This window comes from Macrobrachium rosenbergii, chromosome 40 (assembly GCF_040412425.1).
Source record: "Macrobrachium rosenbergii isolate ZJJX-2024 chromosome 40, ASM4041242v1, whole genome shotgun sequence".
In the NCBI taxonomy this organism is placed as follows: Eukaryota; Metazoa; Arthropoda; class Malacostraca; order Decapoda; family Palaemonidae; genus Macrobrachium; species Macrobrachium rosenbergii.
The window spans coordinates 31,858,751-31,885,826 of NC_089780.1; the positions used below are offsets into that span (position 1 = coordinate 31,858,751).

The window sequence follows — 27,076 nt, forward strand, 5'->3', positions numbered from 1 at the left end:
TATGAGCAATAAAGATTTGCTGAGTGACAAAAAGATCACTGAAGAGTTTTTTTTTTATCTTTGAGAATACTGAACTACCAAAAATACATGAAAACATTTTATGTGGGTTTAAAAACACCTTTGCCAGAATATAAGACCATAGACACTACATACCTAGAGCTATGAGCTTTAACATCTTTTGATTTTAAAGAATATTATTCCCCTGAAAACCAACAGTACTCCAGAACAGCACAATTAAAGCATTCAATTCATAACTATGTCATATTAGCAGAAATATTCATAACTTCCAGGGCATGCCATACACAAATGTAAGTGGACTATCAGAAATATCTGAAACAACTTGCTTCAGACCAAAATCAGTTTTTCACAAAAGAGCTTCCACAAATAAAGACAGATGTGCAAAAGTTCTGAATCACAATAAGAATGGAGTGAAATTGTAGATGGAAATATCTTTCTTTTTATTTTGCTCGTGGAACCTACAAAGATTTAGCAGGTAGTAATGTGAACTCAGTTTTCTCTTCTGTATTGTTCTCTTTCTACCTCAATTACTTGGTACAGGTTTCTATCTACAGGCAGTCCCCGGTTATCGGCAAGGGTTCCATTCCAATGGCATGATGATAAGCGAAAATCGCCAATAACCAAAAATCGGTGATTCTCGGCCTTATTGGTGCCGATAAGCAGATATCAGCGCCTCTGTTAGGTATGTAACGGGGCCAATACCAAATTATCAGTGCTGATAACTGGAAATCGGCAATTTTCAACGCTAGACGAGCCCCGTAAAACTGGATCGCCAATAACCAGGGACTGCCGATATACCCTTTTCAAGATTTTTTTGGACATTACTAGTCTCCATAATTCAACAGCTACTGGCAGTCACACTGGCCGCTAATCTGCCATTATACTTCATCCTAATAATTCCTTACCCACTGCTATTCAGACTGGCTGCTCCTCTCCAGTTCATCCTACTTATTCCTTATCTAATACTACTCAGACTAAGGGTGTGTCTACAATACAACAGCACTTGGCTGACAAACAGTTGGTTGCCAAAATCCCCTTACGGTGAGTGGCTGGCAGATAGGCAAAATTTTCATCTATGGCAAACTTTCATTTTGTCTGTGTCTGTCGACAGCAAATATGTCTGCAGGTTTGGGCATGCAGCAATACTACTGCCAGATGTATGTTTGACAGTGGTACTGTAATTATGAACATGACTTTACAGACCTGGTAATCTGCAAAAAATGACTTGCCAATGACATCAATACAGTCTCCTACTGCTGGTCTCCATTCCCATTTTCTACTTATTTAGTACATTCAGACTAACTGCTGCTCTCATACTTCTGCTATTCTGGGCTTTTCTCCTACTGGTCTTCATCCTTCTAATCCTACATTTATTACTATTCAAACTGACTGTTCCTCCCTATAGGTCTTCATCTGCTAATTCCTTGTCTACTACTCTTCATATTACCTGCTCCTCTCTTACTGGTCTTCACCCTGCTAACTCCTTGTGCTCCTACTACTATTCAAATGAACTGCTCCTCTTCTACTGGTTTTCATCCTGTTAATTCCAATTCTATTTCTTTTCATACCACATGCTCCTCTTCAACTGGTCTTAATCCTGCTTATTCATTATCCACTACTATTCAGTCTACATGATCCTTTCCTACTGGGCTTTCTCTTCTTAATCCCACATCTGCTAACCACATATATTTACCCTCCTTACCATGCATAACCCACAAAATACTAGGATAGTGTTAAATTCCAATTAAAATATTAACAAACTTTTACATCGTTATTCCAATTCCAAGTTCAATGTAACATAGAAATAATTCAGAAAGATTTATATTTCCTAAGGATAAAAATGACATTTTTATACTATAATAAAGTTTTATATATACTTAGCAAATAATTACATAGCTATTAGTTTATACTTTACGCGACAGCTCAAAATTTAAAGATCGCGGTAGCGCTCTTTTGTTTTGGTTGTAGGTAGACTGCCCCATCCACTTTCATGGAAGAATACGTATAACACAACTAAAGAGCTCAATTCGTTTATGCCCTCTGTCCATGAAAGGGGAGGAGGGAGGGCTCCGGTCCTGTAATTATTTGCCAAGTATATATAAAACTGTATTTTATTATAAAAATGTCATTTTTATATAAGTAACTTACCAAATAATTCTGTAGCTGAATCCCACATTGATAGGTGGTGGAATACATGGACATACACTATCCAAAAACCCTCAGAGATAGAGGTGAATTTGAAATAGAACATTAGCTAGCATTGTACAATGCTTGTTCTAACCTTACCTGGTGAGGGAGCTACAGCAGGTAGATACTGCCTCCGGTCGGAGCTCCTCTCGACCTGTAGTGGCGTGGCGGTAGAGCCAAGGGTCGCCTCTACTCTAGTGAGTGCTTTGCAACATAGGAGTAAACCACAGGTTGCCAAAGTTTACAATCCAATATATTTTTATATATATATATATATATATATATATATATATATATATATATATGTATATATATATATGTATGTATTTTATCTTCATTTATATATTCATCACGTTCCATATTTATTTATCTTTATTTATATATTATATCATATATATATATACATATTTACATACATACATACATACATACATACATACATACATTCAGTATATATATATATATATATATATATATATATATATATATATATATATATATATATATATATATATATATATATATATATATATATATATATATATATATATATATATATATATATATATATATATATATATATATATATATATATATATATATATATATATATATATATATATATATATATATATATATATATATATATATATATATATATATATATATATATATATAGTGTGTGCCCTTGCCCTGGGTGCAATACAACAAAATATGACAAGACAAATTTAACCCACACTACCTTAAGAATTAATCCAACTGAACCATAACAACGACTGGTGGGCATTCACGTGACACAGTGCCCCCAGGCTTCCCAAGGAAAGGCAACAATCCTTAAAGAGGAGAGGGGACAGAGGAATAGGTATTTCTCCATCCTTTGTTCCCCACTACCATGTCAGTTGCAAAGAATGGGGCTAATGTACTGCATTTCTCATACACTTTTTCTATATCACGAACGTAATACATACAGAAAACTGACTTGCATCTCCAATATGTGGACTGCAAGATCATGGAGAGAGAGAGATTCTGTCTGAAGGTCAGTTGAGTGGCAACTCCCCTTATTTCATGGGCCTTAACTTTACATTAGGGTAGGGTATTCTCTTGAACTCTCAAGTGTGATTCAGAAATCACAGTTCTTAAAAAGAAGGTTAAGGCATTTTTGGATAACGGATGTCCAGGATCCTTAACTGAACACCAGAGATTCTTTTAGTTCTCTCCAAATAACACCTCAGTGCTCTTACTGGGCAGAGCACTTTCTCCTGATCTGCTGGACCCAGGATATCAGCCAAGCTCTTGACAGTAAACAAAAGTGGCCAGGGATTAAAAGGGTCTTCGTTCTTTGCCGAGAACCCTAAGGTCAGAGAACACACTGCATTCCCTTGAGAAAAGCCTACCTTCTTATGAAGGACATGTAATTCGCACTCTTTTTGCAGTAGCAAGAGCCATTAAAAATGTTTCCCCCTCATCAAATCCCTTGGCGAGGAGGAGTCCAAAGGTTTGAATGGAGGGCCTGAAAGCCATTTAAGGACCACATCCAAGTTACAAGCGACGGTTGTAGATTTCTCGTTTAGATGTACTGTATTTAATAATTTAATCAAATCACTAATGTCCTAATTTGTAGACAGGTCTATTCCCCTCCCCTATGTTTAAAAACAGAATTTAACACAGCCCTTAAGTTAAGTATACCTTAGTTTTACCAGACCACTGAGCTGATTAACAGCTCTCCTGGGCAAGGATTAGACTTATTTTACCCAAGAACCAATGTTTAAAAACAGCATTGAATTTTATAGCGAGAAATGAATTTCTATCACCAGAAATAAATTCCTCTAACTCTTCAAGCCCTGTATCCCTTTATGGTGGATGTAACCAATCCTTTGGTAGACCTCAAAAACAGTAAAAAACCAGCAATTTGGCCTAAAGTCACTTTAAAAGAGGAGATATTATGCTCTAAACACCAGGGTCGAAAGACTGCCCACTTGGAAGATAGGCGCCTACATTTCGCAATTGCTTCTGCAGCTTTTCTTGAAAAACCCTTCGCTGTGACAAGCACCCGGACAGTATGAAGCCTGTCAGAGCAAGAGTGGAAAAGCCTTGATGACAATGGTGAAAATGAGGCTGCTTGAGCAGATTTCTCTTCTGGGGTAAGAACAGTCTAGGGAAATCTACAAGAAGGCCAAGAAGATCCAGGAACCATGCTGTGTGTGGTCAAAAGGGAGCCACTAGAGTCATCATTATGTTGCCATGTGTGATGAACTTCTTCAGCACTTCCCTCACCATGCTGAAGAGAGGAAAGGTGTACACGTCTAGGTCTGACCAATCCTGCACCATGGCAACTGTCGCCTATACCTGAGGATCCAGAGCTGGAGAGCAAAACAGAGGGAGACGACTGTTTCTTGACATTGCAAACAGGTCTATCAATGGCTTTCCCTACCATTCCCACAGGTCGGTGCATACCTGTGGATTCGGTGTCCATTCCGTCGATAGAACCTGTTTGCTGCGACTTAATTCATCCACACAGACGTTCAGCTTGCCCTGAATGAAGTGGGTTACAATGCAGGTACTGTTGTCTTGTGCTCATAAGAGGAGAAACTTGGCTGCTTAGTAAAGCGAAAAGGAATGCATCCCCCCTTGATTCCTGATGTAGACCAGGGGGGTTACACTGTCTGAATGGACTGTGATTGTCCTGTTGAAGGTTGCTGCTGAGAACTCATGATCTAGATGCATCATCTTCAGCTCTAATGACCAAGCCCTAGAAACTTCCATGTCGTTGAATAGAGGCCCCTAACCCAGCTCTGACACATCTGAATATGACGTTAGGTTGTGGCTCAGAGGGAGCAGTGACTTTCCTACTGAGGATCTGTCTTCTGCTAGCCACCACCGAAGGTCCTCCTTGATTTCGGGAGTGATGGGGAAGAGTCCGGGAGCCTTTCCCTGTGCCAGCTGGCCCTAAGGAAGAACTGCAACACACTGGCTTGTGACCTGCCCAATGGTACACAGCTTTCGATGGAAGACAGTGTTCCCAGGAGGCTTATCCACTCGTTGGCCAAGCAGGATGGGCCAGTGATGAAGTTTCAGACTTTCTTGAGGCAGTTCTGGATCCTTTGATGGGACAGAAAAGCCCAAAAATTCCGAGAATCAATTGAGTGGGAACCAGTTGCAATTTCCTGACATTGATTAAAAGCCTCAAATCCTGGGCAATTGCAGCATCTTCTGAAGGTCCTCCATGCACTGGGGTCTCAAGGGGGAGTGTAGGAGCCAGTCATCTAGATACAGACATACAGGCAGTCCCCAGGTTACGAAGGGTCCGGCTTACGACGTTCCGAAGTTACGACGCTTTTCAAATATGTTCATCAGAAATTATTTCCCGGTTTACGACGCGTTCTGGGGTTACGACGCTTACAACGCTGGTCTGACGGAAGAAATGTGGCTCCAAAATGGCAGAATAATCAAAACTTAGAGTTTTTTTCATGAAATACTTAATAAAAATGCAGTTTACATCCTTTTCAATACACCCAAAGCATTAAAGGTAAGGTTTTCTTTGGAATTTTGACGACTTTTCAGCTTACGACGATTTTCGGCTTACGTGGCGTAGGAACAGAACCCACGTTGTAAACTGGGGACTGCCTGTACGTTTATTCCCAATAGGTGGAGCAATTTTGCCAGAGGGGCGAGAACACGGGTAAAAACTTGAGGAGCTGTGGAGAGGCTGAAGCAAAGTGCCCAAAACTGGAAGACCCTGTCCTGGAAGATGAGCCTTGGATACTTCCTGGAGTCTGGGTGTACTGGAACATGGAAGTATGCGTCCTGCAAATCGATCATCACCATCCAGTCTCCCTGATGGATGGCTGACAGGATTGACTGGTTCGTTGCCATTCTGAACTTTGTTGTTTGAATGAAGAAGTTCAGAGCACTGACGTCCAGGACAGGTCCCCATCCTCCCAATGACTTGGGAACAACGAAGAGTCGGTTGTAGAACCCTTGTGCTTAGATCTTCAGCCACCTCCACAGCTTGTTTCTCGAGTAGGGCTGAGACTTCTCAAGACAGGGTCGAAAACCTCTCCAAGCCTATCGAGTAGGCCGTCAAGCTGATGGGTGAGGTGGCTAAGGGAGGTTTCTCCCTGAAAGGGATAGCATAGCCCTCTTTCAAGACTTTTAGAACCCAAGGTTCCATGCTCCCAGCCTTCCATCTGCTCAAAAAATGGAGGAGCCTTGCTCCCATGGGGGCACAGAGGACAGGGTCCTCATTTGCAAGTGGTAGGTTTGATTGTAGTCTTCTTGGTATGTTGTACTGACCAGAGAGTGGTCCGTGGTTGGGACTGAAAGCGGCCTCTGCCTCCTCGAAAGGGCTGCTGAGTCAGAAGGGAGGCGTCCTATCAGCAGAAGAATTCGAAGGTAGTCATGGTGGGACTCTAGATCTCTTGGATGACTGCGCAAGCAAGTATTGAGTCAACTTCTTTTGAGGTTCGGCTATCACTCATTCTGAGGTAGCTGGAGGGAACAGACTATAGTCTTGTCTAAAGGAGTGAACAGGAAGGACGATCTCTGAGAGGGAGTGACCCCTTTAGTGGTGAATGAGCATCATAAATCTCTTAAGAAGGCCTGTAGCAAAAATGGTTGCTAACTCCTGGGCACCGTCTCTAACCACTCTGTTAGCCCATGAAAGCACCCTAACCAATCTGCAGTGAAGTTCTCCTGCAGAGTGATGCAATCTTCAATATTTTTGGCCAAAGCCATACAGCCCAATCGAGGAAACTCAGGACCTCGAAATCCTTGAAGATGTCTTTAATGAGGTGATCCAACTCTCAAGCAGTGAACAAAATCCAAGCCAAGGACAACGCCGAACGACATGTCGCATTGATGAGACTGGAGAAGTCCCCTTGAGAGGAGGCAGAAACTCCCAAGGAAGGAGCTTCTCCAGTGGAGTACGACATATACTTCTGTCGTATTAAACAAGACGGAGGCATACACAAAACTGCTTTGCCCAGATCTCTGTTCTCTGCTAACCAGCTGTCGATGCAGGCCAAAGCTTTCCTGGAGGAAGAGGAAAGCACCATCTGAGGCAGCCTGGAAGTCCCTGTAGGCTGTTGCATCAAGAAAGCTGAAGCCAGAGAAGTCAGGGTTGCTGGAGTGAAGAAGGTCGGATAAGACTAAAAAGTATCTCAAAAGTGCAGAGTAGTTCATGGTTGGTTGTTCCTTATCCACAGGTTCCTCCTCTGAGGAAGTAGGAAACATAGGAAGGTCCGGAGGGTCCTGCAAAACTGAAGCAGGCTTCAGACGTTGAATTCGTGCCAAAGACAGGTCCTCAATAACAGGAGAAATCACACCTGTCAAGCTAGATACTGGATGCCCTACTGGGGCGCCGAACGCTTGATGACTGGCGGGCGTGCCTCAACAGAAGGGCCCACCAAAATGGGGTGCTCGGACACTTCACGAACACTGAGCATTTTGCAGACACTGGGCGCTCATACACTGGACAGTCAGACACTGAGCACTCGTACTCTTAAATGCTCGGACACTGGGCAGCCATGCACTGGATGCTTGGACACTGAGCGCTCATACAATGGGTGCTCAGCTTCTGGATGCTCAGAAACTGGGCGCTTGGACACTGAATGCTTGGACTTTGGCCGCTCGGATGACAATGGAGGTACAAGCAGAGCCAGACTGGGGAGCTCCCAAAAACTGCAGGAGGGGAGTGGACAATGAGCCCTCTCCATGGCTTGCTTACGCACAGGGGGTGAGTCATCCTCCACTGAGGCACCGTGCCTTTTCAGTGGCTTTGACAAAATGGAAAAGCACCTACTGAGCTTTTTCGCTTCTTGCCAGTCCAAGTCGCTTAACAACAAGGTATGCACATCCAACCGGACGCCTTTCCAGTGCCCGTTCACCAAGTCCTGGGATTTCCGCACCACTGGCTCGTGAGGAGGCGACTACCCATGGGCAAACCCCACCAGCCTCCCTTGGACTGCCAGTTTGCTTCCTCCTAGGTGAACAAGGGGAGTTTAGCAGGAACCTTGGTCTAGGAGCATTGGTGGGTCGAGTAGACACCCCCCTCCATTGACATTGCACTCAACACTGTACTTACACCAACATCACACTGTTAAACTTGTCCAACAGGACTCTAGCTGAATTCCCAATCTGGGAAATGGCATTAACCAAAAGATCAAACTTCTAATCTACACAAGCTTCTAAGCTGGCAATGGCATTGGGTTCAGAAGAATGGGAGCCAGGGATTGGAATTCCCTGACTAGCAGAAGCTCTAGCTTCAGCCCTAGTGGTTGCCTTCCTCAGTCTCACGAAGTTTTTCCAAATGATAATTCAAAATTTTCCACTTCCCATTATCCCAGGTTGCCTTCCTCAGTTTCACGAAGTTTTTCCAGATGAGAATTCAAAATTTTCCACTTCCCCTTATCCCAGTCTTTACATTCATCACAATTAAGGTCTGGTAAGCAAAGTTGCTCTCTACAAGAACAACAAATGGTGTGACCGTCAAACATAGCTGACGTGAGTCTGGTCTTGCAGCCTTTACTACAGTACCTAACATTAGACAAGCTACAGTCAGACATAATAGGTCAAAAACTGTCACAATAGGTAAAGTCACAATCGGAAAAGTCCTGAATATTCAAGATTAGCACACTACCAAGAAAAAAAAAAAATACAGAATACTTCACCAATGAAGAGAAAATCAAAACCATCCAGTGAAAAAGTGAATCCAAAGAGCTGCTCAACAACCAATGTTGTTGATTACCGGCAGAAATGAATTGTGCTCTTTAGCTGTGTTGTATCTATTCTTCGCCAAAAGTGGGTGGGGCAAGCTACCTACACCCAAAACAAAAGAGTGCTACTGCGATTTTTAAATTTTGAGCTGTCGTGTAAAGTAGAAACCAATAGCTATATAATTATTTGGTAAGTTACTTATTTAAAAATCTATTGTTGTGCCAAAAAATAGCACATTTTATTCCTCGAATAATCTATTTGACTACTTTACCCAAATATTCAGTTAACCCACACCCAAAGCCTCCTGTTATTCATATAACAGCAATTTGTATTGAAGATAAAAGCTTTCAAGCATCACTTACTAAACAAGAATACATCCATAAAAACAGTTATGGTATTAGGCAATAAAATGAAAACTGACACCTTTGTCACCTGTAATTTGTTCCCCCATTAAGACTTCCAATGTTGCCATTCAAATCCCAATATGAGTCCTATTTGTCTGTCTGTCTTGGTCAATAAGGCTCTACCAGTGCATCCAATCCTATTTTCATTTGCCTTATTTATGTATTATGAAAACAATATGCACATGCCTAAGTAATCCATGCACCTCAGAGCAGTTACTGCTGAGTTTTTCTAGCCTAATCCATCCAAAAATGTTACAATTATGGAATCCACCCACCTGTTCATGTTGTTGTTCTTGTATAATCCAGCTTACAGCTACAAAAAACCACACAACAGACTTACAACCCAAAATTGACAACCTAACCATCAGAGAGCTCTCTTTACCTCACCACAGTATTTTCATCCCTCACACCTGCATTGTTTACATTTTGCTCCCTGCCGCCATTTGTCATCCTATGACGTCAAAACACGAACGGATACTTTTAAACATCTTATACAATTAAATGTGCTTTTTATATATTTCACATAACACCCACACCATTTCACTAATGCAAAAAATAAAATAAAACAATGATTAGTGTAAAACGCCTAGAGCCAACTGATATTAAAAGAATTAATTGAGTATACGCAGTGATAACGGTGCTCTTTGGTGGACTCAAAAGGAAAGAAAACGACTTACATGCACGACCACGTACCTTCTTCGCCTCTCATTTCATTTTTAAAAGCATGATTCTTGGTTGATATTGCACTAAAATATGAGGTGTTGTATATCAAAATTCATTAAAATTTGTGCACTTTCTCGTGAATTGAGTGTTTTTGTTCTATTGCACTTTGTTTGCCATATCTGAGCGATGCCGAATTTGCCGCTATATGCCCCTTTGTTGTTTCTCAGCCAATGGGAGGCTGCTACGATGGAAATGACTGAGTTTTTTAGTTAGTAATTTTTTGTACTGTATTGATATGTTTTCCTGGTTGCAATTTGGCGATTTCATGAATGATCAAGAAAATAGATTTAGGTTCCACTGAAATTTATTAAACTGTTTTTTGAATTGTTGGAGCTGCTCTTTGTAGTTTAAATGTGGATATAAATGCAACAACTGTTTGGCTCCCCTCTGCCTCTCGGATCTCAGGGCCAGAGCGCGCCATCTCCCCATTTCTTGAAGGGACACCTGGGACAGTGCACATGCCAGCGAGACTGAGAGGTTGGCGCGAGTCATTCATTAAAAAGTGTTAAGAACTGAGTGGGGATAGTACAATGAGTAGAAATGTTTACCTATTAATTATTTATGATCTTGTAATATAATATAGCCTATTGTTTTTCTGATTAAAATTGAATTAAATTAGACTGATTATTGATGTGCCACTGTTGTGTTACAGTGAACGACGAGCTTGACGTGATCTACTATGAAGATGTAAATGAAGAATGATTGAGGATTTATTAAATACATCATTTCAAGAAAAGCGTCTGTTCCTTTCACCCAACACTCAAAAGCACTTTTTACAATTAGACTTACAAAACTGACATATAATCACACTTATCTCCTTCTCCCTCCCCCAAAACTCTTCCTTAACCTAATCCCCTCTAATCTCCATTATTCTCCAATTCTTTACCCTCTACTTAATTTCTAATATTTTCCCCTGAAACTCCAGCTTTAGTCAATACATCAGCTATTTGATGCTTTCCTTTTATCCATCTCACCTCCTTTATTTCTCCCGATTCTATTTTCTCTTGCTGCTGCAATATCAATTTTTAATCTCTTACTACTTGCTCCAGTACTTGATTTTATTGCAGTCATTAGGGCTTTACTATCAGGTTTAACCAATGCTTCTAATTTTTTCCCTCCTACCATCTCTTCCCACAAATGTTTGAAATATATCAATCCTTCTATGGCCTCAGGGCTTCTGCTTCAATAGTGGACTCAGCTACTCCTCTGGAGTAGTAGTATTAAAGTAGTTTAACCAGACCACTAAGCTGACTTGCAGCTCTTATAGGGCTGGCCTAAAGGATTAGGATAAAATGCCACATAGGCACACGTTCTCATACTGTAACACATACAGACAATAAATACATTTACTCTTGCTTCCACACTAAAAAGGTATACAGGCAGTCTCCGGTTTACAATGGGGGTTCCGTTTTGACGCCGCGTCGTAAGCCACAAATTGTCATACACCGAAAAAATCGTCGAAAATCGTAAGAAAACCTCACTTTTAATCCTCTGAGTATCCTTTGGGTATCTTGAAAATGATGTAACCTGCATTTTTATTGAGTCTTTCATAAAAAAATCCTCAAAAATGTTACCATTCTGCTGTTTTGAAGACACACACACACACAGAGAGAGAGAGAGAGAGAGAGAGAGAGAGAGAGAGAGAGAGAGAGAGAGAGAGAGAGAGAGAGAGAGAGAGACTTGGAATTTCACAAAACTACAGTGCCCTCCCATTTTTACTTAAAGTATCATCCTACATCAAATATAGCTTAAATTATTATCCTATTACTACTGTATTAATCTTTGTAATTATATTATTACTATCATTTCAAAGTCATCTTAAACATTAGTACCCTTTTCCAGCACATTACCACTACATTTTATATCCAGCAGAGAGAGAGAGAGAGAGAGAGAGAGAGAGAGAGAGAGAGAGAGAGAGAGAGAGAGAGAGAGAGAGAGAGAGAATCTCTCGAGGAATGTTAATCCATTTCTCTTTACTGCGACTGACAACAACAAAATTTTTTTTTCTTTGCCTTCCAAAGATGTACTACTCCTTTTACTATGCATTTTTAAAGCACCATGAACACACACACACACACATACACACAAACAGTGTGCATAGGTAAAGGGACTCAAATTTGCAATATCTTTTCCTGAGAGAGTAAAGGGACAAACTAAGTATCTATTTATAATATATCTATCCATTTCTCATTCTACCTTTTGGAGAGAGAGGGAGAGAAATTGATCTTCTACCCTTAGTCAGAAATGTCAAGTAATTTGACAGTTCCACCCTCCCCCATAGCTTCTCAGTTTTGGGCAAAAGACAGGGTGTGATATTTTGTTGTTTAAAAATTGAAATCATTTATACTCACAATGCATAAATGTTGTAATTTCAGTATATTATTATTATTATTTAATCTTATTAATATATGAAAATTAGCACTTATTATTTGGTAAGTCATTTATCATACAAACGTGGTTAGACCTCACCATCTCCCATGTCGGAGAGTGAAAAAAAATACTACTCACCCTACTTTTAGTGTATGCGAAGCCTGTGAGGTACAAGCTTTGTGATTGGTTAAAATCCCACCCTTCCTGCCAATAGCATGTCGTCAAGGAGGGCGAGAGGGGGAAGAGGGGAGTTGTTACAAGTTGTTATTGGCTACTGTCAGTCCTTCCCGCCAATAGCATATCGCCATGGAAAGGGTGGGTTGCTACGAGCTCTGTTATTGGCTACTTCTAATCCCTGAGCCGATATCGTCATGAAGCCTACGTCAAAGCAATAAAAAAATGTCACACAAGCAATGATGGGATTTTAGTACATAAAATATATAGTGTAATCGAACTTCTTTGAAGGATGTATGCAGTACAGAGAGAGAGAGAAAATAGGCGGCTGGCCTTACTGAAATCTCAAAAGTTAAATTATCCGTAGAGAGAGAGAGAGAGAGAGAGAGATGATTGATTACATCGGTAAGCAGTTTTATGATTTCACAGGATTTTAATTTAACTTTTATTGATACTTTGCTGTGGTTACTTTAATTTTAATATTTAATATTTTAAAATTAGTAAGTAATTTTTTCATCATAAAAAATGTATTTAGTCATGAAAATAAAAATCAGTAATTAGAAAATATTGCTCTGTGAAAAGATCCGTGAATGTGAATTTTCTTCCATCGTATGCGTTGGACACCGAGTTCATCCCAAATATTACCGTCGAGAATCATAAGAAAACTTTACTTATAATCCTTTGGGTGTCTTGAAAACAACAAATCCTACATTTTTATTATTGGGCTTTTCATAATGAAAAACCCTCCAAATATTGACCATTCTGCCATTTTGGATGCATATTTCTTCCGATCATCATCGGACTGGCGTCGTCCAAAATACCGTCGAAAATCATAAGAAAACCTTACTTTTAATCCTTTGGGTGTCTTGAAAACAATGAATCCTGCATTTATATTGAGTTTCTTCATAATAAAAACCTTCCAAATATTGACCATTCTGCCATTTTGGATGCATATTTCTTCCGATTGTTGTCGGACTGGCGTCGTCCAAAATACTGTCGAAAATCGAAAGAAAACCTTACTTCTAACCCTTAAACGCCGACTGGACGTATTGTAAGTCGACTAAAATTGTCTGTCAGGTGACGAGTGGACGTACTGTACGTCGACTACAAAAAATTTCAACCTTCGGTCAACTTTGACTTGACCGAAATGGTCGAAAAATGCAAATGTAAGGTAAAACTCTTACATTCTAGTAATATTCAATCATTTACCTTCATTTTGCAACAAATTGGAAGTCTCTAGCACAATATTTCGATTTATGGTGAATTTTTAAAAAAACTTTTTCCTTACCTCCGCGCGGTAACTCAGCTGAAAATTTCAGAAATTCTTTCGCCATTTTGTCATAATTTTTGCACCGTTTTATATTAGGTTATTACAAAAAGTTTTATATTTGAAAATGTGCGCAATTTCATGTAAAATACAAAAAAAAAAATCCATGGTTGTAGCTTTTATCAGTTTGGAAATATTTTTATATAAATCATGTTAAGTGCCAACTTTTAAACCTTCGGTCAACTTTGACTTGACCGAAATGGTCGAAAAATGCAATTGTAAGCTAAAACTCTACATTCTAGTAATATTCAATCATTTACCTTCATTTTGCAACAAATTGGAAGTCTCTAGCACAATATTTCGATTTATGGTGAATTTTTGAAAAAAACTTTTTCCTTACGTCCATGCGGTAACTCGGCCGAACACCTCAGAAATTCTTTCATCACTTTGTCGTAATGTTTGCACTGTTTTATATTAGTTGTTACATAAAGTGTTATATATGAAAATGTGTGCAATTTCATGTAGAATACAACAAAAAATAACTCATGGTTGTAGCTTTTATCAGTTTTGAAATATTTTCATATAAATCACAATAAATAGAAAAAATTCGACCTTCAGTCAACTTTAACTCAATTCTAAAATGGTCGAAAAACTGCAATTGTAAGTTAAAACTCTTACATTCTAGTAATATTCAATCATTTACCTTCATTTTGCCACAAACAGGAAGTCTCTAGCACAATATTTCAATTTATGGTGAATTTTGAAAAAAAAAAAAAAAAAAAAAAAAAAAAAAAAAAAAAAATTTTTACGTATGGGCATTACAATTCATGCATCATTTTGTGATAATATTTTCTCTGTGTTGCTTTGATCATTTTACAATTTGTTATATACCAAATTCATCCCAATTTAGTGTACAATACAAAGAAAAAAAAATAATTCATTAGCTTTAACTGTTTTGCTCACAGCACAATTTGTATACAATTATATATGAAATTTTTTTTCACGCTGTCATATATTTCAATATTTATATATGATATTTTTTTTCATTTCTGATAGTTGCATACTAAACTTCAGGCAATGACAAAGAAAGGAGCCAAAAATGAACTCTTAATCTTAAAAACAAAGCGTGCTGTGATTTTTTTTTGAAAAAAAAAAAAAAAAATTCTGCTTCGGCGCTAACTCCCGAACGCCGCCGGCATACGGCAAACACTTTCGTAAATAGAGACTCGGCGTTTAAGGGCTAATCCTTAGGGTGTCTTGAAAACAACGAATCCTGCATTTATATTTATATTGAGTTTTTCACAATAAAAACCCTCCAAATATTGACCACTCTGCCGTTTTGGATGCAAATTTCTTCCGATCATCGTCAGACTGGCGTCGTCTGAAATACCGCCGAAAATTGAAAGAAAACCTTACTTTTAATCCTTTGGGTGCCTTGAAAACAATGTATCCTGCATTTACATTGAGTTTTTCAACAGAAAATCCTCCAAAATTGACCATTCTGCCATTCTGGAGCCATATTTCTTCCGCCAGCCTGGTGTTGTCAGCATCATAAACCTGGAGCATGCGTTGTAACCCAGGAAATAATTTTTTTATGAATCTATTTGAAAAGCGTCGTAAACTTCAGAATGTCATAAGCAGAGCCCATCGTAAACCAGAGACTGTCTGTATTAAAATTCACAAGTTAAGTAATATTTTAAAAAATTTACATTTAAATTCGACAAATGCTTTCTTTTATTATTTATTTATTTTTATATTTTATCTATCAAACCGCAGTTCCTAATCAAAAACTAAACCGGGACGACTGAAAATGTAAAAAATTCTGACAAAATTTCATTATTGATGTATTTCCAATAGTTGACAGTCACTGTTGGTCATACTTTGGACACACAAAATTCATGTTTGACCATTACCATCACCTTGCACTTTGAGCGCTCTGGAGCCTGGCCACGTGGGCTGCTCATTAACCCTTAAACGCCTGTTGGACGTAGCAAACGTCGACTAAAATTGTCTGTTGAATGCCGAGTGGACGTAGCAAACGTCGACTACACAAAATTTCAACCTTCGGTCAACTTTGACTCGACCAAAATGGTCGAAAAATGCAATTGTAAGCTAAAACTCTTACATTCTAGTAATATTCAATCATGTACCTTCATTTTGCAACAAATTGGAAGTCTCTAGCACAATATTTCGATTTATGGTGAATTTTTGAAAAAACTTTTTCTTACGCCATGGTCAAACTCAGCCGAAAATTTCAGAAATTCTTTTTCACGTCATTTTGTCGTAATTTTTGCACTGTTCTATATTAGCCGTTACATAAAGTTTTATATATGAAAATGTGCGCAATTTCATGTACAATACAACAGAAAATAACTCATGGTTGTAGCTTTTATCAGTTTTAAATATTTTCATATAAATCACGATAACTGCCAAAATTTCAACCTTCTCAGTCAACTTTGACTCGACCGAAATGGTAAAAACGCAATTGTAAGCTAAAACTCTTACATTCTAGTAATATTCAATCATTTACCTTCATTTTGCAACCAATTGGAAGTCTCTAGCACAATATTTCAATTATGCTGAATTTTTTAAAAACTTTTTTCCTTACGTCCGCGCCAGAAATTCTTTCACACGTTGTCGTAATGTTTGCACTGTTTTATATTAGTCGTTACATAAAGTTTTATATATGGAAATGTGCGCAATTTCATGTAGAATACAACAGAAAATAACTCATGGTTGTAGCTTTATCAGTTTTGAAATATTTTCATATAAATCACTATAACTGCCAAAATTTCAAGCTTCGTTCAACTTTAACTCGACCGAAATGGTAAAAAAACGCAATTATAAGCTAAAATTCTTACATTCTAGTAATATTCAATCATGTACCTTCATTTTGCAATGAACTGGAAGTCTCTAGCACAATATTTCGATTTATGGTGAATTTCTAAAAAAAAAAATTTTTTCCTTACGTCAGCGTGCGGTAACTCGGTCGAACATCTCAGAAATTCTTTCGTCATGTTGTCGTAATGTTTGCATCGTTTTACATTAGTCGTTACATAAACTTTTATATAAGAAAATGTGTGCAATTTCATGTAGAATACAACAGAAATTAGCTCATGGTTGTAGCTTTTATCAGTTTTGAAATATTTTCACATAAATCACGATAACTGCCAAAATTTCAACCTTCAGTCAACTTTAACTCAACCAAATGGTAAAAAACGCAGTTGTAAGCTAAAACTCTTACATTCTAGTAATATTCAATCGTTTACCTTCATTTTGCAATAAATTGGAAGTCTCTAGCACAATATTTCGATTTTTGGTGAATTTTTAAAAAACATTTTCCTTACGCTCTGCTTGTAACTCGGCCGAACACCTCAGAAATTCTTTTTCGTCTCGTTGTCGTAATATTTGCACCGCTTTATATTAGTCGTTACATAAAGTTTTATATATGAAAATGTGCGCAATTTAATTTACAATACAACAAAAAATAACTCATGGTTGTAGCTTTTATCAGTTTTGAAATATTTTCATATAAATCACGATAAATAGAAAAATTCGACTTTCGGTCAACTTTAACTCGGCGAAATGGTCGAAAACTGCAATTAAAAGCTAAAACACTTACAGTCTAGTAATATTCAATCAATTAGCTTCATTTTTCAACAAACAGGAAGTCTCTAGCACAATATTTCGATTTATGGAATTTTTGAAAAAAAAAATTTTTACGTCCGCGCGTTACGAAGTCATGCATCATTTTGTGATAATATTTTCTCTGTGTTGCTTTGATCGTTTTAAAATTTGTTATATACCAAAATCATCGCAATTTAGTGTACAATACAACTAAAAAAATTAAGTCATTAGTTTTAACCGTTTTGCTTACAGCGATTTGTATACAATTATATGAGTTTTTTTTTTCATGTCATATATTCCAATATTTATATATGATAATGATATTTTTTTTCATTTCTGATGGCTGCATACTAAACTTCAGGCAATGACAAAAAAAAATGAGCCAAAACGAACTCTTAATCTTAAAAACTAAGCGTGCTGTGATTTTTGAAAAAACTTTTTTAAACTAACTCACTGAACGCCGCGGCATACGGGAGACGTTTTTGTAAATAGGGCTTCAAGTTAAAGGGTTAAGTGTCCATGTGTGGCCTATTCTGAAATGTGTTAGAATTACTTGTGCATGTTTCTCTCTCAGATATGATGAACTCCATTTTTCAACTTTAGGTTTTATTTGTTTTAATTTATTATTTTCAGGTTCTTCATTCCATATGTACAGTACTGCCATTTGTTTATGACACCCACCTTTATGTGTTACATAATCAGTAACAGGGATATTCACATTTGATCTTGTCATGTGGCTTGCTTCTCTGGCTGCTTTATCTGCCACTTCATTCCCTTTGACAACATATTTCTACATTTTTTCCATTATTATATAATTTAAAGAAATAATTTGTTGTACAATGTTATTTTTTGTTTTGTAACTGAATTGCTTCTATGGCGCTTCTCGAGTCGCTATAAATCACAAAATTATTGAATGATGTTTCTTTAATTATTTTTATACCTGATGCAATTGCACACAATTCTGCTATGAATACTGAAGCATTATTAGCTAGAGAGAATTGATAAGTTCTATCTTAAGACACTGCAGCATATCCCACTCTGTGCTCTGATTTAGAGCCATCTGTATATATTGCATAACGTGGACCTTTTCGGTTTATATGCTCTATTGTATGTTGTCTATGGTTTTCTGGTGTATATGGGTAACTTTTTGATAAATATTTCAGGTGTGTACAAATTCTCATTTATTCATTGTCCAGGGAGAAGGTGATTTCACTATTAAAGGCACTTGTATATTTATATTCAGCAACTCAAACAATCTTCTAGATTTAACTGGGAAAGGTGAAGGATGGTTATTTATAAATATTAATTCAAATGGTTTTTTTGTTGGGGAATCACTTGTCTGAATTCTTAGAGAGCTTTTCATTGTTACTAGCTCTCTATGGAAAGACAGAGGTAGTTCACCACATTCAACTTGTCAAGATGATTTTGGTGATGATCTAAAGGCTCCTAAGCATATACTAAGGTCTAACATTTTCTGCACTGAGTCAGATGCTGAGCCATATACTTCACTTCCATAATCGACAGACAGAACTGCTGCTTTATACAGTACAGTAAGGGTATGTCTATCGGCTCCCCAAGAAGTGTTCGATAGTTTTTTTAATAAGGTTTAATGCTCTTTTACATTTTGATTTTACCTATATTATGTGGGCTTTCCAGTTCAACTGAGTATCGAATACTAATCCCAAAAAATTTTGCTGTTTGGCCAGTTGGTATACTGTGGTTTCTGATTTTTAAATCTGTTTCTTCACCTTTTTTTTCACTTTTTATTTTTATAAAACATTACTGCTTGAGTTTTTTGTCTAGAAAATTTAACGACTACAGAAGAGGCCCATTCATCTATTTTTGCTATACTGTAGTTTTATTAACGATTTTTTATTATAGTTTTATTAATGATGCTGAATAATATATGGCAAAATCATCCATACACAAGTTACTTTTAATTCCAATAGGCAGATTATTACTGATAACATTCATTGCTAAAGTAAATAGTGTGCCACTAAGGACACTTCCTTGTGGAACACCATTTTCAAGTGGAAATGTACTTGACAATACATCATCAATTCTCACTTGAAAAGCGTGATTTGTCAAAAGTTTTGGATAAACCTAGGTAAATGTCCATGGATGCTGTTTTTATATAACATTTTTAGTATTGCATATCTACATGTATCATATGGCTTTTCAATGCCAAAAAAGACAGCTATAGTAATTTGTTTTCATTCAAATCCTCTTCGTATGTGGTCTTCCAAGTTAGACAGAGAATCAAGTGTAGATCTGTTACATTGTGACCCAAATTGAGTAGGAGTCAAAATTTTTTTTTTCTCAAGTGTGTCATATTATTCGAACATTTACCACTTTTTCTAGTAACTTGCATAAGCAACTTGTTAACCCTTAAACGCCGACTGGACGTATTTTACATCAACAAAAACTGTCTATCAGGTATCAAGTGGTCGTAAAATACGTTGACTACAAAAAGTTTTTTAAAATATTCGCGGAAAAATAGTTATAGGCCTAGTTTGTGAAAGATTTTAAATCACGCGCCTTGAGGGATGCTGGGAGTTCACGGATCACGCTGTTGTTTTGTTTACAAGAGTGACCCAGCTGCGCATGCGCGAATTTCTTTCTTCTCGCACTACAAAGCATCAGCGACGCATCGTCAGAGAGCAATTTCTTGACGCATTCGTGTTTTGCAGAACTTGTGCGAGTGTTAGCGTATTTGTGACGCAATAGGACGTTTGCAGAGATGTCCCAACGTCGTCAGGACTGTGAAAGGCGTGTATTGCCTGTCGGTAGCGAGCGTGTAAGGCGACGTTTTAGATTGGGATGCTGGAGAGGGACCAAGCACCCAAGGTGATCCAGCTTTTCAACGCCGTGTTGTGGCCGAAGGGGACCAAGGACCACATCCTGTGCCTTTTACGACCCCTAGGAAACATCGAGGTGTCCTGAGGGGCATTCATAAGCATTTGGGAGGCCTCCAACAAAAGGACATTGATGAGTACTTCTTGGAGCTTGATCGAGAGCAGATGGAAAGTCCTCATTTTGATGGCAGTTGGTCATCTAGTGACAAGGACATCACGCCCGATGTCAGTGATGACGAGTATTTGCCCCCCAATGTCCATACGAAAGCCACAGCATGAAAGTGAACTCGAGTCCAGTGGTTTCAGTGCTTATGAAGGAGAGTTTGAGGAGGAGGAGGAGGCACCGATTGTGGCTGGTGGGGACGAGACAGAAAGTGAGGGAGATGGGCCAGTGGGAGGGTGGGGTGTGTCGTGCCGGCGCCATCGGCCTGTGGTAAAGGTCGCAACGTCGCGGCAGCTTAGGTGAAGGCCGTTCGTCCGAAAGTGATGAGGGGTGGTTGGAGGACCTCACCCCACCTAACATGCACCCAGTCACGACAGCACCTGGACTGACCGTCCCTGTGCCTCTCACTGCACTGGGGTTCATTCAGCTTTTCCTTACGTGGGAATTGCTGGAATACCTAGTTGCAGAGACGGCGGATTACGCTTGGTACTGCCATGAGGAACTGAGACAACGTTGTCGTATCGATGGTGGGGCTGCAACCTCACGGACATGGCGCATTTTTTGGGGCTCCACATTTTCTTTGGAATGATGCCTGCTGCCGACGTCAGGCAATATTGGAGGCGGAATTTTTTTTTAAGTACACCCAACGTGCCCGGCATTATGCCCCGTGATAGTTTCCTGGCGTTGGACAGGTATCTCAACGCCTTCATCCGAAGGGCCATACCCCGGAATAAAGCAGAACGCCTCATCTTAGTCCGCCCAGTGTTGGACTGCACTCGTGAATGGTGCCAGTTTCTCGTGGTTCCTTCCAAGAACCTTTCTTTGGATGAGGGGATGATGCCATACAAAGGGCGTCTAAGCATAAAAAAGTACAACCCCAAGAAGCAAAAGAAATATGGTGTGAAGTTATTTTTTATTATGGAATCCAACACTGGATACGCCGTGGACTTCTGTGTATTCCGGGTCTTCTCCACGCTGCATGACACTGTCTTCGGTCTTGTGGTTCGTTTAACCTGGGATACCACCTGTTTATGGATAATTATTATAACTTGGTAGCCCTGGCCCAGGAACTGTATGTAAGCAGGTGTGCACGTCAGTGGTACCCTTCTCGGTTGGTGCGTGGGGCCCGAATGTCCTCAAGAGGTTTGCCAGCCACCTGCAACATCTGGCAAGAGGAGAGACAGAGTGGCGGCGGAAGGGAGATGTCTTCGTCATCTGTTGGAAGGGGGTCCGACTCATGCCCACGATTACGACCAGTCATGAGCCCATCCAAGAAGAGGTCGTTCAGAGGAAGAAGACATGTCGGCAGGGCCGTGTTACGTATGAGGAGTTTCGTGTCCACTGGCCTACCGTCACTGGGCACTACAATAGGCACGTGGGAGGAGTTGACCTCTTTGATCAACTCATCCAGTACAGTATTATCCCTTTGCCACGAGAACCAGGAGGTGGACACAGAAGCTCCTCAAATACATCCTTCACTTGGTCCTCCAGAATGCCTACATCCTCTACTGTGGGTACAATTCAGACACCTGGAGGTTGTCCCACATCCAGTTTCTCGAGGTGGCTGGGAATGCCCTCATAAACTTTAATCGTGAGGAGTGGCCTTCCAACACTGGCCCCCTGCCCCTTGCTCCAGATCTGCCCCAAGAGGATAGGGCAGATGTCGCTAGGAGGGCGAACCTCGGTTGTCCTGCTCCTGCCGACGTCACCCCTACTGCCGCCGCCCTTGATGATGCTGCCCCTGCTGATGCCACCCCTGCTGCCGCCGCCCTTGATGATGCCGCCGCCCCTACTGTCCCTGTCCCTGCTGCCGTCCTACCTCACATTCCAATGTCCCGTCGGGTAGTGGACCCTGTGTGTTGGCTGCAGGCAGGGGATCACACACTGGAGCCCCTAGAAGGGCGTAAGCAGAAACGGTGCCAGGTGTGCCCTATGAATGGCAGAAGAAGAGACACCCAGTTCATCTGTCGCACCTGCAAGGTAGCATTTTGCAGGATCGGGGAGCGTGACCGTAAATACCACACTGTGGTCATATATTGGAGTGCGCCTACCCGAGGAACACTGGAGGGCGCAGCGGACCGCCGAAGGGAGACCCATCTGCAGTAAGGTCGCGCGTCTCCCTCCTCCACCTGTACCTCGTCATGTCGAGAGGAAAAAAATGCAAGACTCTTCAATGGAGGAGGGAGCAACAAGAACAGAACGAAGAGTCAGTTTTACGAGTGAGTATTCTGCATTGATTTTATATTTAATTTTATATTTATTACAAGTTTTTATATATCTGTATTTATTGGTGTTTTGTATATTTCGTTTTATGCAAAAAAAAGTTTTTCATCTGCATTCCTTTTAGTTATGTATTCGTACCAAAATAAAAAAATATATATATTATACATATATGTGTGTATGTATGAATGTGTATATATAGTCATACTTCGAACTTACGCGAGGTTAGGTTCCAGAACCCCTCGAGCAGGGTGAATTTTCGCGTAAGTTTGGCATGGTCTCTAAAAATGCTAATAAATGCTTATTTCTAAAGTTTAAACACTAAATATGACCCTAATCATGCTCCCAAATTATTAACTTTAAAATGAAATTAAAGTTACTGCACTTTCATTTAAAAGTTAGCTTAATACATTACCCTTAATAAGAGAAATAAATGGTTGACATAAAAACTGAGATTTAGAAGAGAATTTCTCTCTATATCTCCCCTTCCAACCGATCTATTTTTAGAATCGTCTGAACCTCTTTTTACCAATTTTATTCTGCGTCTCTTTCTCTTTGTTCTGAAATGCTTTTTCATGAACAAACAGTGTTTTATATTTTGACTAATCAACTCTTAGTTATTATGTCTCTGTGTTTTAAAACGTATTTGCAACACTAGCATATTTACACTCCGTAGACAATACAGGTCAAATAATCTCTATTTAAACTATCTACTGTACAGGTAAAGACGTACAGAGAATGATTAAGTTGTAAAAATGTGTGATCGCTAACTATGAGAGAGAGAGAGAGAGAGAGAGAGAGAGAGAGAGAGAGAGAGAGAGAGAGAGAGGAGAGAGAGAGAGAGAGAGAGAGAGAGAGTTGTCCTTACTTAAGAGCGAAATTATTTATCAATTATTACGGAGACTGAGAGAATAACACACGAGAGAGAAAGAGAGAGATTGTCCTTACTTGAAATATCAAGTTATATTATTTATGAATTATTACGAGAGAGAGAGAGAGAGAGAGAGAGAGAGAGAGAGAGAGAGAGAGAGAGAGAGAGAGAGAGAGAGAGAGTTATTCTTACATTAGATATCAAAAGATGGAAATTCAGTATTTAACTATTAAATTAACTTAAAATTGCTGTAATTTCATTTAAAAGTTAGCTTAATACATTACCTTAAAAAAAGAAATAAATGGTGTGACTCTCTCCCCCATTGCGTCGATCTATTTTTAGAAGTCTCCTCAACCTCGTTTTAAAAAACTTCTTTATTCTGTCACTTTCTCTTTGTTCTGAAATGCTCTATGTCTCTATGTTTTAGAACAGCACATTTACAGTTTGTAAACGGTACAGGTAAAATTAGATCAATTCAAAGTTATCTACTGTACAGTTAAAGACATACAGAGAAACACTGCTGTATTACGTAGGTTGGCTGACTTCGAACGAGAGAGAGAGAGAGAGAGAGAGAGAGAGAGAGAGAGAGAGAGAGAGAGAGATAACAGTTGTCCTTACTTAAGTGTGAAATTTTTATGAATTATTACAGAGAGAGAGAGAGAGAGAGAGAGAGAGAGAGAGAGAGAGAGAGAGAGAGAGAGAGAGAGAGAGAGAGAGAGAGAGAGAGAGAGAGAGAGAGAGAATTACAAGAAAAATTTGACCACCGATTAGCAACACTCCCCTCCTTGTCATGTTAAATGACATGTCTGACAGCTTTTGCCTTCACCTCCTTACAAAAGATGAGGGAAGAATTTGTTTGTTCAAAATAATAAGAATTTTGTAATTACAGTTTTATTATTATTATTATTATTATTATTACTATTTAATTTTATTAATGGTATATTATTTGAAAATGAGTACTTATTATTAGGTAAAAAGTTTATTTATCATACAAATAAACATACCTGTATACATGTACCATAAAAATTCATCTCACTAAAAGTGAGAGAGAGAGAGAGAGAGAGAGAGAGAGAGAGAGAGAGAGAGAGAGAGAGAGAGAGAGAGAGAGAGAGAGAGAGAGAGAGAGAGAGAGAAATTATTACTTTTAATAATATTTAATGTTATATTTAATTTACAGTAAACCCCCCATATTCGCGTTCTCATGGTTCGCGGACTCACGCATTCGCGGGTTTCTCTGTGGAACATCATTATGCGAAAATTCGCCCATTCATGTATTTTTCACTGAGAAATATTCACTAATTACTGTATTTTCATATTTTCATGAATAAATGCACTTTTTGTGATAAAACTATTAAAATATTCAGGTATAAGCATTTTTACAGGGTTTTCTTGGTTTAAGCTATCAAAATGGGCAGTTCTAAGTGTTTTTAGAGGGTTTTAAGCATTCATGATTTGACTCATTCGCAGGGGGTGTGGGGCGATCCTTCGCGAATCTGAGGGTTCACTGTACACAAAAAGGTTGAAAACTTATAAATTACATAAGAAATGAAACAAACACTTGCTGGGTTTCTCAGTGTTCGCAAATGTTGGATGGCTGTATTATGCGAATTTATCTTACACTGTACTTTTGTTTTCCTTATAATTTGCTTTTCAGGCTCAGCGATGTTGGTCAGCAACTGGCCAATATTCATATTGGAAAAAGGATAGTGTGTGGAATGCGGGAAGTCTTTTATTGAAGTATTCAATCAGAAATCTGTGGAACCCTTCGTCGTCTGGATTCAGGTTCTGCTTCAGGTTATGGTACCATCGACATGTTTCGACCAACTCATTGGTCATCCTCTGGATGCGGTTGAGCAAGATCTGGAGAAACAAGGCACTTGGGTATTTATAGGGGGGTGTCTTGATTGGAGCTGAATTATGATTGGCTGCCTGGGCAGGTCATCTCGGGGAGGAACCTTCTCTCCCATGTTGATGTTCGGGGCTCATCTTGCGTGCGAGTGGCATTGTAGTGCTGGGGATGAATGGGAGAATTTTGATCCTCAGATGCGGAATTTTGATTCCTTTCATTAAGCTATGGGGCCAAGCTTGATGTAGGTCTCCTGGCAGCCGTGGGGAGGAGAAAAGTTTCCTGCACAATGTTGAGGGTTGGTTTCTCCTTCCCAGTGTGCAATGCTTCCAAGAGGCGCAGGCAGCAGTGGTCAGTAGTTTGGTCAATTGTTTCTATATTCTTGATTATATCTTTTCTTGCAATTTCTCAAGTTTATGGGCAGTCCTGGCATGGTTAGAATGGCTCCTCTTGGCGTGGCAGGAAATCCTCTTGGAGAAACGCATGGTGGTCATACCGATGTAAGAACCGAGGCATCCTAGGACAAGGCATGAGTACTGGTATACCACGTTGGTTTTCTTCAAGAGGTCCTGCTGAGCGGGGGCTGGATTGTTACACACCACCAGGCTGCTCATCTTTTTGCTCGTGATAAATGACCAGATGAATATTCTTATTGGGGTTAACGGGGCAGACATTATCCTCGATGATGTTCTTGAGGGCACGTTCATCTTCTTTATATTTATGATGAAATTGTCCTTAATAGAAGAGCTCTGTGAGTTCAGGGGCATCGGGGCGAGGTTCGTGCTGGTACCATTTATCAATGTTTGCCTCGATAGACTCTTCTATATTCCAGTTTGGGTGTCCATTGTCGACGAGGGTCTGGACTACACGTTCCATTTCTCCGTGTGTCACTCCAGGAGGAACAGTGCAAGAGGGCCCTCCTGACGTAGGTACTAATGGTGGAGCGCTTATACCTCTCGGGACACTACGCTAGCCCCATTCATACACATGCCCAGGCTGCGTCCGCAGTGTAAACTCTCTGCTCCACAAGGGCGTCAAGGAAGGAGGCAGCGGTTTGGCTATGTTTGATGGTGAAACTGGGGGGCAGCTATGGTTGTGGAAAGCAGCCTCAGGTTCTTGATCTCCTGCGAACTAGCGCTGATGAAGAATATCGTCGCCGTGCGAGCGTGCATCCTTGGCTGGTCATGTCTTGATCTTTGCTCCACAGTGCCCATGCCGAAATTGGCAAAGAAGGACTCCAAAGGGAGAGCCATAGCCACCCCGCCGATCTGGATGTACATATGGCCACGATGGTTGGAGAAAGGGATCTTTTTGGTGCATATTTCCAGGAGGGCATGGAGGGCATACTAAGAGATGTTCAGGGATGGGGTGGTGGGGTCCCTATACACACAGTCCAAGAACATCTGGATGGTCTCATTGATGTGAACGTTGGTGAAGAGGGACTCCACATCCATCGAAGCAATACATCCTTCGGGGGCACCGCTCTTAGGGCCTCCAGGAACTCTGCTGACGAATTCAGGCTGTGGCTGCCCAGGACATAAGGGGTCAGGATGGCATTCAGCCTCTTAGCCAACTTGCATGTTGGGGCAGGAATCTGACTGATGATGGGGCAAAGGGGGTTACCTTGCTTGTGCGTC

General features: G+C 39.7%; 1 protein-coding gene across 1 annotated transcript in view; it reads right to left on the reverse strand.

Moving 5' to 3' along the window:
- The window catches only part of LOC136826316 (stress-induced-phosphoprotein 1-like), a 199,016-nt gene that overhangs the window by 41,140 nt on the left and 130,800 nt on the right, over window positions 1-27,076 (reverse strand). The window lies entirely within an intron of this gene.